We start from the raw sequence: 13453 nt of genomic DNA, 5'->3' as shown, positions 1-13453 counted from the left end.
GGCACAATAGCTCTGTGATTGTCTGATGGTGGCACAAGACGAGCAGCAACTGTTTGAACAAGCCATTGAGCATCACCTTGTTGGGAAAAGTGTAAGTCTTGTCATAGCTCAGGGCGTTCTTCCTTTGAAAGAGTTTCCAAAGTGTCCTGATGTGCCCTTGAGCAATGCAAAATAGGTCAGTGAAAATAGAAACCTTTATCTCACAGGCTGGCCCACGGGAAACGCCTGTGTGCGTTTTACCAGCCGGCTTCGATGGGAGCCATTCGAAACTCCAGGACGGGTCGGTTTCCGTAGTGTAGTGGCTATCACGTTCGCCTCACACGCGAAAGGTCCCCGGTTCGAAACCGGGCGGAAACAACCCGCGGTGCATGCGTGCCAGTGCTGTGTTACCCGTCCCCATCTCTCTGCCCCGAGGCTGGCCGTCGTTTTCTCTTGCTCGGAGTGGCAAGAAATCCTGACCTTGAGAACAAACGATCGCAGAAGGGTAGCTTTGCGAGGCGCTGGAACTGACACTTTTAAAATCGATACATGTTGTTGCTGTTACAATACGACCGTAGCAGGATCGGCGACATTGCTGTTACTCTTATGTAGTTGAAGGCGCAGTATAGCTCTGATAGTCTGGTGGTGACGGAAGACCACCAGCCGTTTGAACAAGCCATTCAGCATCACCTTGTTGGGCTAAGTGCAGGCACTGTCTGAGCGCAGGGCGTCCTGCCTTTGAAAGAGTTATCGAAGTGTCCCGAAATCGGTGCACTCAGAGCGTCCGTCCGTCGACAGGTTGAAATTGTTAACGCTCGTGTAGCCACTTTTAATTAAAATCTAATGATAATGATGATGATGATGATGATGTTGTTGTTCTTGTTGATGTTGTTGTTGTTCTTGTTGTTCTTGTTGTCGTCGTAGTCGCCGTCATTATTATTGTTAAAGTAAAGCAGTAGTTAGATTTGTTGCTACCGTAAGGTGTAGAAGGCACAATAGCTCTGTGATTGTCTGATGGTGGCACAAGACGAGCAGCAGCTGTTTGAACAAGCCATTGAGCATCACCTTGTTGGGGTAAGTGTAAGTCTTGTCATAGCTCAGGACGTTCTTCCTTTGAAAGAGTTTCCAAAGTGTCCTGATGTGCCCTTGAGCAATGCAAAATAGGTCAGTGAAAATAGAAACCTTTATCTCACAGGCTGGCCCACGGGAAACGCCTGTGCACGTTTTACCTGCCGGCTTCGATGGGAGCCATTCGAAACACCAGGACGGGTTGGTTTCTGTAGTTTAGTGGCTATCAAGTTTGCCTCACACGCGAAAGGTCCCTGGTTTGAAACCGGGCGGAAACAACCCGCGGTGCACGCGTGCCAGTGCCGTGTTACCTGTCCCCATCTCTCTGCCCCAAGGCTGGATGTCGTTTTCTCTTCCTCGGAGTGGCAAGAAATCCTGACCTTGAGAACAAACGATCACAGAAGGGTAGCTTTGCGAGGCGCAGGAACTGACACTTTTAAAATCGATACATGTTGTTGCTGTTACAATACGACCGTAGCAGGATCGGCGACATTGCTGTTACTCTTATGAGTAGATAGTAGGGTTTTTTGGGCGCGGCCTATTTTGTTATGACGTATGCCCTAAGCTTATTAATATTCCTACGTCATAATTGGGGGGCGTGATTTTAGGTAGAGTTATATCCTTAATTATTCCTACGTCATATCCGTCAGAAAGTGTACACCCATAAAACCCTGAACAACAAGGCCGCCCATAACCTGTTGTTCTTGTTGTTCTTGTTGGTCAACTGTAGAGTGTGAATGGGTCGGCTCTTCCTGTAGTGGTTGGGGGTCTTTTTTAAATATACATGTAATGGTTTAGTAAATCTAAACCGTTATAAGATCAACAAGTTCTGTTGTCTGTAATGGTCCCAGGTCTTAACAATGCCAGTTTTGAATAGTGCGTTTATCATATTCACACTGTCTCTGTCTGTCTCTCTCTCTATCTCGCCCAATCATTTTATAAGATTAACAAGTTCTGTTGTCTGTTATGATCCCAGGTCCTATCAATGCCTGTTTTGCATAGGGTATTTATGTTATCCACACTGTATCTGGCTCTGTCTCTCCCCTCAAATTTAATTAAAAATAAAATTAAAAAAGAGGGTGTGTGTGTGGGTGTTTGTGTGTATAGGTTAATTGTTTTTGTAAAAAAAAAAAAAAAAAGCTGTGGTTATATTTTATCTCTCACATAATGTGTTCAGTCGTTTTACTTAAATACATTCTAGGGTCTTAAAGCTCATAAGAGTTAGACTTAAGATAAGGATATGCTTTTAAGGTATTTTAGCAGTCTCAATCCCTGATGATAAGGAATCGTTTAAAAAATAAAAACAACTGATCACTCAATGCTAAATAGATCACAACACTCAAGGCTAAATCACTCACACCATGGGGGGCGGGGGTGGGCTCAGACAACAGTAGGTATGGCGTGTGGTATCAAAACATTCAGAATACTTTTAACCTATATAATTCATAAGCTTTGTAAAGTAAACCCAAATATCTCTTTTGCGGGGATAAACTCTGTTCTGAGTAGTTTGTGACTTGTTTAATACCAAACAAAGCATCGCTATTAAAAAAAAAAAAAAAAAATCACTGTAAAAGCGCTAGTTATTTTAGATCTTTATGGTTATTTTCTTGGCTCAGGTTGTTTTTTAGCGCTTATAAAGGCCTAAAATATTCTTAGTGGTTGTTGACTATAGGTCTTGATGCTTAAAAATGTTTTTTTGAGAGACCAAAAGGTTCTAATAAAAGTTTAGAGTAGAGAGGAGAGAGATCGTCTCCATCTTGGTTTCTATTTGAAATTTGATGCAGTGTCATTTTATTGGTTGGTTTTGATATGTTAATTGGTAACAGGGCGGCACAAAGGCCAGACCAGAACAATGCCTTACAAGAAGATCCGGCATGTGGACATCAGTATAAGTATGAAGGTCTGGTCTTCAGCTCGACAGACTCATACTGACCTTTCGATTTAAGACTAAAGATCAACAGTGTCCGGAAACAACATCTGCGACTTCGATTTAAACGAGTTTTTTGGTAAGTCTTCAGATTATTTTCACTGACTCAGAGCGTGTTGTGTGCATGTATTGTAAATAAGGCTATAACATCTGTTTTAAGTTCTGTAAAATTATTTTTCAGCCAGTCAACAGGAGTTAATTCCCAACGCTGAGGAGATCATCTGGAACAACAACGGTAAGATTTTTGTGTTTGCGCTCATGGGTTCTTATGTATGGGTGTGTGTGGTTTTGAAGCGGCTCATTAGAGTTATGAAAACGTTTTAATACATATTAATGCCGGTCTCTTTAATTACACAGAAACTATCGAAAGGCCTGTGATTAATGTCTCCGAGGATCGACCAAGAGAAGTGGTTGTCCCTAGACAGGCTGTCTGCCGACCGGGTAAGAACTAAACCCCTGTTTGTTTGTATAACGTTTCTGTAAGATGTTTGAGTCCAGTTTTGTTAATTTTAAAAAATTATCCTGTCTAACAGTATTAAGAAACGTGGTTCGAGACAACGAAAGGCCTTCCACATCAAGGGCTTGTTTCGTTTTACCTTCGAGAACCGTAACCTTTCAAGAATCTGAAAGGCCGTCAGCCCCGGTATCTGATAGCTGTGAGTATATATCTGCAGCCTGTAAGAGGTTAAAGCTTTTTATAAAGCGGTGTGGTTAAAGGTTAAACATGTCTCTTACCTTCACAGCGGTGCAAAAAGCTAAACCAGCCGAAAAACTTAAGAAACGATTATTCTGTGGAGGTAAGTAAGATCTTTCAAACTTTAATGTTTTTAAAAGGGCTTTGTTTGCCCGTTGAGGGCTAATATTTAAGCGATGGGTGCCCGTTTCCTGTAGGGCGGGGGGTTCTGGGAAAGATCTTTAGAAGTCCGGACAGGTCTAGGCTTGTTTCTGGGGAACGTGTTTAGAAATGACCGATTGCCGTACCGTCTGGTTAGGAAGTAAAGCCGTCCGAAAGGGTTTAGTAAGTTGTTTGGCTTATCTCCCGCTATTATACTTCTGTTTTAAAGTGGTTGTAGGAAAAGGCTTGAAGGTGTTCATTGTATTTAATATTTAAACAGATCGTGAAAACGTTTGTGAAACAGGAAGTCCCGGGATCAGGAAGCGTTTACACTTGGAAGGTTCGTTTAAAAATGAAATGTTGTTGTGTGTGTGTGTGTTTTATTAACAATATTACAGTTTTTAAAGAAACATTTAAGAAACAGTTTATTTACAGTGGCTTCTCTGTTTTACATTTATTATCAAGTCCTAATAAATATATTGTCTGTAAATAATAAGGCGTTGTAGTGAATGTCTAAGGCTATTTTCAAAGGTTTAAAAAAGCTAAAGGTTTTGAATGTCCTGGACATGTTGTTTTAAGTTTGATTTCTGTCGCCGTTTAAAGATGTAAATGTAATGTATATTTTTATTCTTCCCAAGACTCTTGGGATAGTCATTCTGTGGATGAGCTATTGAGGACAATTACCCCGTCTAAGTGGGATCAAACATCTTCCCCGGTGAGATCACCGAGAGGATCCCCCACGGTGGTCTTGGAGACCCCCCAACATCTACTCAGGCCACAGCCTTCTGGGGGTAATTCAACACCCCAGATTCAGCCCGCCGCATTGTCGGGCGGAACAAATACAGGCATCCAACAACCTCAGGGGTCGCCGTCAGTCAGGGCGGTCACACCACCCAACGACGGCCTGGTTTCAACATCGTCCCCCCAGACCCGTTTCTTGGCTACAGAAACGCGGAACAGTACCCCGCGCTTGGCCAGGGTGTCACCGCAAAGGCCTTCTTGGTCTCCGTCCATGAGTATACGCTCGCTCCCTGCCTCCTTCGACCGAGATTTACCGGAGCGACCATCCTTTGAAGCTGAGCCAGGCCACCAGCCCCCGGAGCTACTTCCTGAAAGTCGCCATGAGTTGCTACATACTTTGTTACAAAATCAAAGACTTGTGTTAGTGGGGCAAAACCTGGTGATAGAGAGCCAAAACACCCTTATTAATACCCTTACTAACGAATTGTACCGTATTTAATGTTTTAATAGACACAAAACGCCTTACTATTGTGGGTTGTTGGAAAAATAAAAAATAAATTAAAAAATGTCCTGACTTGGTAAAAGAACTCACAAACTAAAGGATTATGAACAAGCTAGGGCCCCAAAAAGACCTTCCCGAGAGAACATCCCCGGCCCTGTTGTGAACTCCTCTGATGTCCCAATGAACCTGGAACTATTACAAATGATAAATGATTTAAATAACCCCCAATTACCACCGATAGAATGTGAATTAACAGACTTACCGGTGAACCCCGACCTGTTACAGATGGTCAATGATCTAAATAACCACCTCCCACCGGTAGCGCTTATAGAGGTTCACCCCCTAGTTCACCCCGATTTGTTTGAAATGGTGGAGGCTTTGGAGGAGCTACCCCAACCAAATTCTGCCCCTTTTATAAATGATTTGAGACAATTAGAACACAGGATGGCGGCAGAAGCAGCCATCACTATAGAGGAGGGTCTTGGATATCTTTGAAGGACTTTTACAGGCTTTAAATGAGCCTCCTCAAAAAGGGGGTTTTGTAGATGTCAGCAGTGGGGGTGTTCGGAATGTGGAGGGTTCTGAGACTGATAAGGCTGTGGAGGACATGCTCTGTGAGAATGTAGGGGGTGAAGGCTTTGTTCAAAATGATGATGTGTCCAAGAGTACCAGTGATCCCGTGATTATAGATAGACCGGCCTATAACAATTTTGAAATGATTCAGCGTTTTAATTTTGCAGAACTTTTAAATTGTGACAATTATGCAGAAATATTTGTCAACATACACGAGGCCTTGCAGAAAATGCTTGAACAGGTTGCTGAAAGGGTCAGACCTCGAGATGTTGTACAGTTAGAACTCAGAGGGGATGATTTGTTTAGCAACCTATCTGTAATGCTGAGTGGAGATAATTTAGACGTCTGGCTAAAATCGAAGCGTTATTGCAAAGTAACGCAGCCATCATAGCTGATGAAAGTCTGTCTCTGGTAATGAATGTGGTTCGTAACCCTGAGGGTGGGGCGCTTAGAAGACTGTCGAAATGCTTGAAGAACGACATAATTAGGACCAAGCTCAGGCAATTAGTGGTGAGTTCCAGTGGGGACAATAAGCTCTGTTTTGCTTACAGTTTAATAAAACTACTCACCCCCGACATGCCTGAACCCCAAGCTCTGCAAGAAGCTTTAATGCTTCATCAGAGGGCCGGCTTAAACTCTCAACAGATGGTTGCCTTTTCAGACATCACCAAGTTTGAGGAGTTGTTGTCTTTAAAAATTGTTGTGTGGTACCGTTGTGAGGTAAAGGAAGTATTTGTGAAATTTCAGACACATCCTGAAACCCATACACAGACACTGTTTCTCTTCCTAAGTGATAGTCATTACTTTGGAATAAAGAGTTTGACGGCTTTTTTGGGTTGTTCGTATGTTTGTCATTGGTGTTATAAGGCCTTCAATGATAAGCTTAAGCACCGCTGTGACGGTTACTGTAACGTCTGTTTCAATCCGCAATGTCGTAAGGGTTTGGCCCCTACCATCCGATGTAAAGATTGCTTAAGGATTTGTCTCTCAGCGTTCTGTTTTTCCGAGCATAAGGTACAGAGGGCCGCTGCTGAGGGGGTTAAAAAACGGAGTTATTGTGATCAAACTAAATATTGCCCGCAGTGTTGCCTCCAGTACCGTTTTCATGAGGTTAAACCACACAAATGTCTGGAGCCGAGATGCAGGATCTGTAATGCTGATTTAACCCCGGGGTCCGAACACCAGTGCTTTATTCAGCCGGTTAAAAAGGAGCCGCCGCACAACCGGTATGTCTTTTTTGCTTTTGAATGCCGGCAAGAAAACGGGGTCCACGTTGCTAATTATATACTCTGTATTGACATGTTGGATCGTGAGTGGTCAGCTAGCGGTGAGAGTTGTGTCAGGGATTTCTTTACGCGGTATCGCGGTCCAAAATACCTCAATTACACATTTATTGCCCACAATGCTAAGGGTTATGATTCTTACATTTTGATGAAGTATCTGGTGGAAAATGGGGTGACCCCAAAAATAATAGCTCAGGGTAGCAAGATCATGTGTTTCACCGACGAAGCTTTCAACTAACGTTACATAGACTCGTTAAATTTCATCCCCATGAAATTGAGCGCTTTGCCTAAGGCTCTGGGTTTTGAGGCTCAGAAGAAAGGTTGGTTCTGCCATTTTTTTAATACTATGGACACTCAAAATTATCGAGGGTCCTACCTGCCCGCCACTTATTATGGGGTTGATACTATGATGTCTCATGAGAGGGAGGAATTCTTTAAATGGTACAATACGGTTAAGGGAGGTGTTTTTGATGACCGAGAAGAGATGGCTGCTTATTGTAAAAATGATGTGGTGATCCTTAAAGAAGCCTGTGTGCGTTTCCGCGCCGAGGTTATCAACACATCGGGTCTCGACCCTTTGCAAAGTGTGACCATAGCGTCTCTCTGCATGAAAATGTATCGGTCCAATTTCTTGCAGAAAAACACTATAGCGGTCACCACTTCTGACAACTATCGTGCTAGACAAAAGAACTTTTCGACTGTCTCCATACAGTGGCTGGAATACCTGAGTGCCCGGGATAACATCTTCATCAGACATGCTTTAAATCAAGGGGAAGTCAAAATGGGGCCTTACTACTTAGACGGTTTTAGCGACGTGTCCGGGCGGCGTACCGCTTATGAGTTTGCAGGTTGTATTTACCATGGCTGTCCTCAGTGCTTCGACCCAAACACCTTTAACCCCGTAACACAAAAACTCTGCAGTGATATGTACTATAATTTCCAGGAACGAATTGAAACTTTAAAACACACCTATGGTTTGAACGTGCTGGTGATTTGGGAACACGAGTGGACGACCCTGAAGCAACAGGATGCGGGGGTACAACGGTTTATGGAAACCTTGGACTTTTCTGAACGTCTTGAGCCCCGGGATGCGTTATTTGGGGGTCGTACCAACGCCCTCTGTTTACATTATGAGGTAAAGGAGGGTGAGAGAGTAGATTACTATGATTTCACCAGTCTGTACCCTTATGTCAACAAGACCAAAATGTACCCGGTGGGGCGTCCAACCATTGTTTATCGTGACTTTCTCGAAATCGGACATTACTTTGGTTTGATCAAAGTCACCATGTACCCTCCTCGCGAGCTGTTCTTACCCGTGTTGCCTTACAGGTGTTCGGGAAAATTGATGTTCCCTCTGTGTAGAACGTGTGTGGAAACTGAAAATCAAACTACCTCTTGTCTGCACAGTGATGAAGAGAGAGCGCTGACGGGTGTCTGGTGTAGCATTGAGCTTGACAAGGCGGTGGAGAAAGGTTACAGAGTCGGTAAGGTGTATGAGGTTTGGCATTTTTCTGAAAAATCTGATACTCTTTTTGCTGATTACATTATGACCCATCTGAAAGGGAAACAGGAGGCATCGGGCTATCCCTCATGGTGTGTTGACTCCGCGGCCAAAGAGCGATACGTTTAGCAATATTTTGAAAAGGAAGGGATCCGTCTAGAGCTGGGGAACATAACTGTAAACCCCGCCAAGAGACAAATGTCCAAACTGATTTTAAACAGTCTGTGGGGTAAGTTTGGGGAAAGAAATTACCGTCTAAACACAACCTTGATTAAAACCCCTGAACAGTTTATAGAATTTATGTTTTCCAAACAACATGCAGTATCACACTTTCAATTCTTAAATGACCACGTGGCACAGGTCCAGTGGAGGGCCCCTAAAGATTTCCCCACCAAACAGGGGAACGTTAATGTTTTCATAGCGGTTTTTACCACGGCTTACGCCCGGCTTGAACTGTACAACTTAATGGATCAGTTGCAGGAACGCACGCTCTATCATGATACTGACTCTGTAATCTTTGTCACCAGGCCAGGGGATTGGGTCCCTCCCCTCGGGGACTACCTTGGGGAGTTAACGAGCGAACTAGATCCTCAGGACCACATAGTGGAGTTTGTTTCAGGGGGTCCTAAGACTTACGCATACAGAACGGCTGCGGGTAAGACCTGTATGAAAGTTAAGGGTTTCACTCTGAACCATTGTAACAACAAGCTCATTAACATCAAGTCTCTGACGACCCTGGTAGAAAGTTTTGTAACCGAGAAAGACGCGCCTCCTCGTGAGATTATTACAGCCGGAAATCAGATCTATCGCAATAAAAAGGGGTACACGTTGGAAAATAGATCACTAAACAAACGGTTCAGGGTGGTGTACAATAAAAGAGTGTTGAAGACTGATTATACCACTCTGCCTTATGGATATTAGCGGTGGTTTTGAAAACAGACTTCAACACCCTTTCTCCTGTATTATAGCCGGTCCCTCCAATTCGGGGAAGAGCTATCTTATAAAGAACATCATAGAAGATGTGGACGCAACCGTGTCCCAAGCTCTTGACAACATAGTGTGGTGTTTCTCTTGCTGGCAACCTCTCTACGATGATTTGGCTTCGAAAAAAAATAATCTGAAATTTGTGCAAGGTCTCCCCGCCTCGTTGTGTGACGATGACTTGTTCCCGCCCGGTAATACTAACCTAGTGATCCTTGATGACCTGATGGAGCAGGCCGGTGACAACAGTGAAGTGGAAAAAGCTTTCACAAAGTACACTCATCATAGGAATTTAAGTATTATTTATTTAGTTCAAAATCTATTTTTTCAAGGTAAAAAAAGCCGCACTATTAATTTATATGCCAATTATATAATTCTTTTTAAAAACCCCAGAGATAAACTACAGGTCACCGTCTTGGCTCGTCAAATGTACCCTAACCAGACCAAGTTCTTTTTGGAGGCATTTGAGGATGCCACCAAAAAACCCTACGGGTACTTGATTGCGGAATTAAATGCACAAACCCCAGAAGACTTTCCCCTAAGAACAGGTTTGTGCCCGCACGATTGGCCGGCAGTCTATGTGCTAAAGAAAAGGAAATAAATAAGAATGTCTGTTCGGATTAAAAGAAATCTGCCGCTTTTGCAAATGTTATTTGAGAGGAGCCCGCGCCATAGGAAAGCTGTGCTGGCAGGGGCCCCCTCGGATTTGATCGAGACCCTGTGTGAAATAGCTTTTAACATCTTACGCGGTAATATACCCCTAACCCCTTCTCAACATTCTAAACTCAAAAAACAAAAAGCGGTTATCAAGATCATCGCTAATAAGAAGTATTCTATTAAAAGAAAAAGAAAGAAGATTAATCAAACCGGGGGTTTTATAGGACCGCTGTTGAGCATAGCCGTGCCTTTCCTAACCAGTCTTCTAGCTTCCAGAGTGGGTTAATAATGGAATATGCTCAGAAAATGTTTTTGATCCCTCAGGAGCAGCTTGAGAAACTGAGAAAAAATGTTGTCGGGCCAGAGCCCATTAGACAAACGGCCGAAAACAACCTGGACTCTGAAATGAAAGCTATACAGGCCAGGGCCGATTTAAATCAGTATTCCAAAGCCCAGTTGTATACCAACACGTTACAGCGCTACCTCCGTCTGGTTAGACAGGGTGAAAAAGATCAAAACATTTTAACTTTAACCATGGCCTCTCAAGAAAATGGTTCTGGGGCTGATGCGGGGGGAACGGTTGATAAAGATGTTGCGGTGATCAAAGGTTCACACATGTTTGATTTGTTGAAGAGTGTCACTAGCACTAATAAGGTACCCGATAGTCGCCGACCTGTAGGCTGGAATGCTTTCCTACAGGCGATGGCCTGTCTGAACATGCCCCAATCAACAGTTCCTAACCAGGAAACGCGACAAAAAATCCGTCTGTGTAAAGAGGTGGAGCCTGATCTGACTCCGATATCTCATTATTCTGACCATGCTGAGCGACCATCCTCAGGATCTATCCATTGTTGGGAAGCTTATTAATCTCATGTTTTTATTTGTCTCCCCTGTAAATAATGACCCGACAAACAATTTTTTATTTTTATTTTTTATTTTTCAAATGTTGTACATTTATTTATACCATAACCCCTGCTTTGTATAAGAATTGTGTTGAATAAAAACAAAACTAATGATTCAAAGGCTGTTTTCATTATTTTTTCACCTTAACACGCATGACATCTTTTAAAATCCTCACAAGAACACCCCATCTGTATACACGGCTGGCTAGGGTCGTAAGTCATTGTGTTATAAGGGGGGGTCCACAGTGTCCTGACAAACTCTGCCACTTTTTTATCATTTTGGCCTAAATCCTCACTGTACAAGGCCATAATATCGGGGTATGACCTTCCTTTAGATCTATGATATAAGAAAAACACACAGTGTTGACCACAAGTGAAGGTCTGAAGACTTTGTACTTGACGACCGCTGTAAATGGTTTCTTGACAGTTGTTGAGCAGAAAGTTATTGATCTTCCGAGGGAAAGGTCTGAAATCCGGGGGGTTTGCATAGGAATCAAAAAATTCACCACGGTGGTCCTCCCTTAGATAAATAGCCAGCCAATGTTCTCCGGGCATATTTTTAGGGTGTGTGTTGATTATGTACATTGCAGGTAAATTCTTGATCTTAAATTTAGGCAGCTGATCGCAGGTGTAGACTTCTTGAAACAGTTTCCGTGAGCTGGCCAGGGCATTCATGATGTGGTTGAGCTCTCTGGTGTTCATTTTAATAATAATCATACATAACGTTTCTCCTCTGATTCACCTCAATAATGTTGTCAAACACTGCATACACGACCATATTTACAGTGCGTGGTAGAGGCTGCTTGAAACGCATCTCCAAACGCATATTGCCCGTCTTCATCTGTGAAAAATGTTGTCCACACTCTTCGTCAGGGGTCAGGTTGAAACCGTACAGGGTGTAACCGCTGCAGTATTCCCGGCGATCGATCAGCCGGGAGTTTGATCCTTGAGATGGCGACCCGTAGCCAGTACTAGACTGTCATATTCACGAACCGCATTGCCGTTTTCAAAGTCAGGTTGAAAAGGTCTGGATGGAACCTGCACACCATCGACGTACAACGCTATAAATTCCGCGTTATAATGTTTAAAGTTAAAGGGGTTCTTGTTGTAAACCCCGGTAAATGCATCATTATCTTCGAGACCTATAATAACCTGTTTTGGGAGCTGTCCTAGAAACAGATTTTCCTGGTTCATCACCCGTGTCCCTGCGGGGATACTGTGGACTTTCATATAGACTCTTTCGATCGGGTACTTGGTGTTTGCCGTCATTAACGCCTGCGCGTGTCCTAGTTTAACCGCCGGGGAGACGGACACTTTTTTCACAAACAGCGAGGCCGATAATATGGTCAGTTTATATTTTTCAGTATCAGGGGTCATCAGACAAAAAGCACTTTTACTACGGATCATTTTAATTTTAATGTCTACCCCGTTGAGCATGAGTTTTTCTTGGAAAAATATGTCTGCATGGATATGCCCCATTAGCTCAAAGGTCCTCCCTTCTGTTGAAAAGGCCGTTCTTTTTTGCAAACCCTTATTGAGTCCCTCTGGATCCTTGTCGTCCATAGCTTCCGGGATGTCTTTGAAGAAAAGGCCGGGGCTGAACTGTTTGCTTAGGGTCTCCTCACTATAATTAAGTATACACTCCATCATGGCTCTATAGGGGTAAGTATTGCTGCTTTGACTAATGAGCCGATCTCCCAGGGTCACATCCACCTGTGAAAACATGGTGGCCACCGGGTAATTGATGACCCCAGCGTTGGTCGTCTTCTCGATTGCATCGCCATCCTCATCAGTCACTTTACAGTTCATTAAAATAAATGTGTTATTCAAATCAATATAATCCTCGCCATTGCCAGCTATAAAAAACTCCAGAGGGGCCGTGTCTGAAATTGCAGAAAGAGGGGGAATCTCTACATATATGATCTTATCTATACTCGTTTGAGTGTATGGAACTGTAAACAGATCCAGTTCTGATTTGACGCATTCTTCCGATAGACTCTTCCGATGGACAAAAGACATGTTTAAAAGATGTATCCTGAGGCTCTATTTTTCTTTCTTTGAGACTTTCTTTTTGCAGGTTTTTTCTTGTGCTGCTTCCTTCTCCGAGTGTTTCCACGATATGTTGGAGAATGAGAGATTCTTCGTTTTTTGTTAGCCACGGATCTTTGTCGCCCCCTGGTGGACACATGCTGTTTCTTCTTTTACCCCCCCCTCCTCGCCATTACCATGAGACCCGAACCCTCCTGATGCTCATGGCTAGCTGGCCGGTTCATAACATTGGTGAACACGTCACTAACAATATTTTTAGCCGCTGATTTCAAGTGGGGTCTGGCTATAGCAAAGCCTCTCTTAAGCAGGGGTATGGCCATTCTAAAGAGACCACGAAAGAGTCCTCCTAGACCGGCGCCATACATTGTGGGGGCTCCTACAATACCGGGCAAGCCGTTCCATCTTGCATCTTGTAATAATCCACATAGGCGCTAGGATCTACATAACCCCTCGAG

At 43.4% G+C, this 13453-nt stretch overlaps 1 non-coding gene across 1 annotated transcript; it reads left to right on the top strand.

Moving 5' to 3' along the window:
- The first annotated feature begins 284 nt into the window (after positions 1-284).
- trnav-cac (transfer RNA valine (anticodon CAC)) lies at positions 285-357 on the top strand. Its single transcript has one exon. It is a non-coding gene; the product is annotated as a tRNA-Val (tRNA).
- The last annotated feature ends 13096 nt before the right edge of the window (positions 358-13453 follow it).

This window comes from Amia ocellicauda, chromosome 11 (genome assembly GCF_036373705.1).
Source record: "Amia ocellicauda isolate fAmiCal2 chromosome 11, fAmiCal2.hap1, whole genome shotgun sequence".
Classification (NCBI taxonomy): Eukaryota; Metazoa; Chordata; class Actinopteri; order Amiiformes; family Amiidae; genus Amia; species Amia ocellicauda.
The sequence above is the reverse complement of the archived record's forward strand: the minus strand, read 5'-3'. Positions and strand labels throughout refer to the sequence as shown.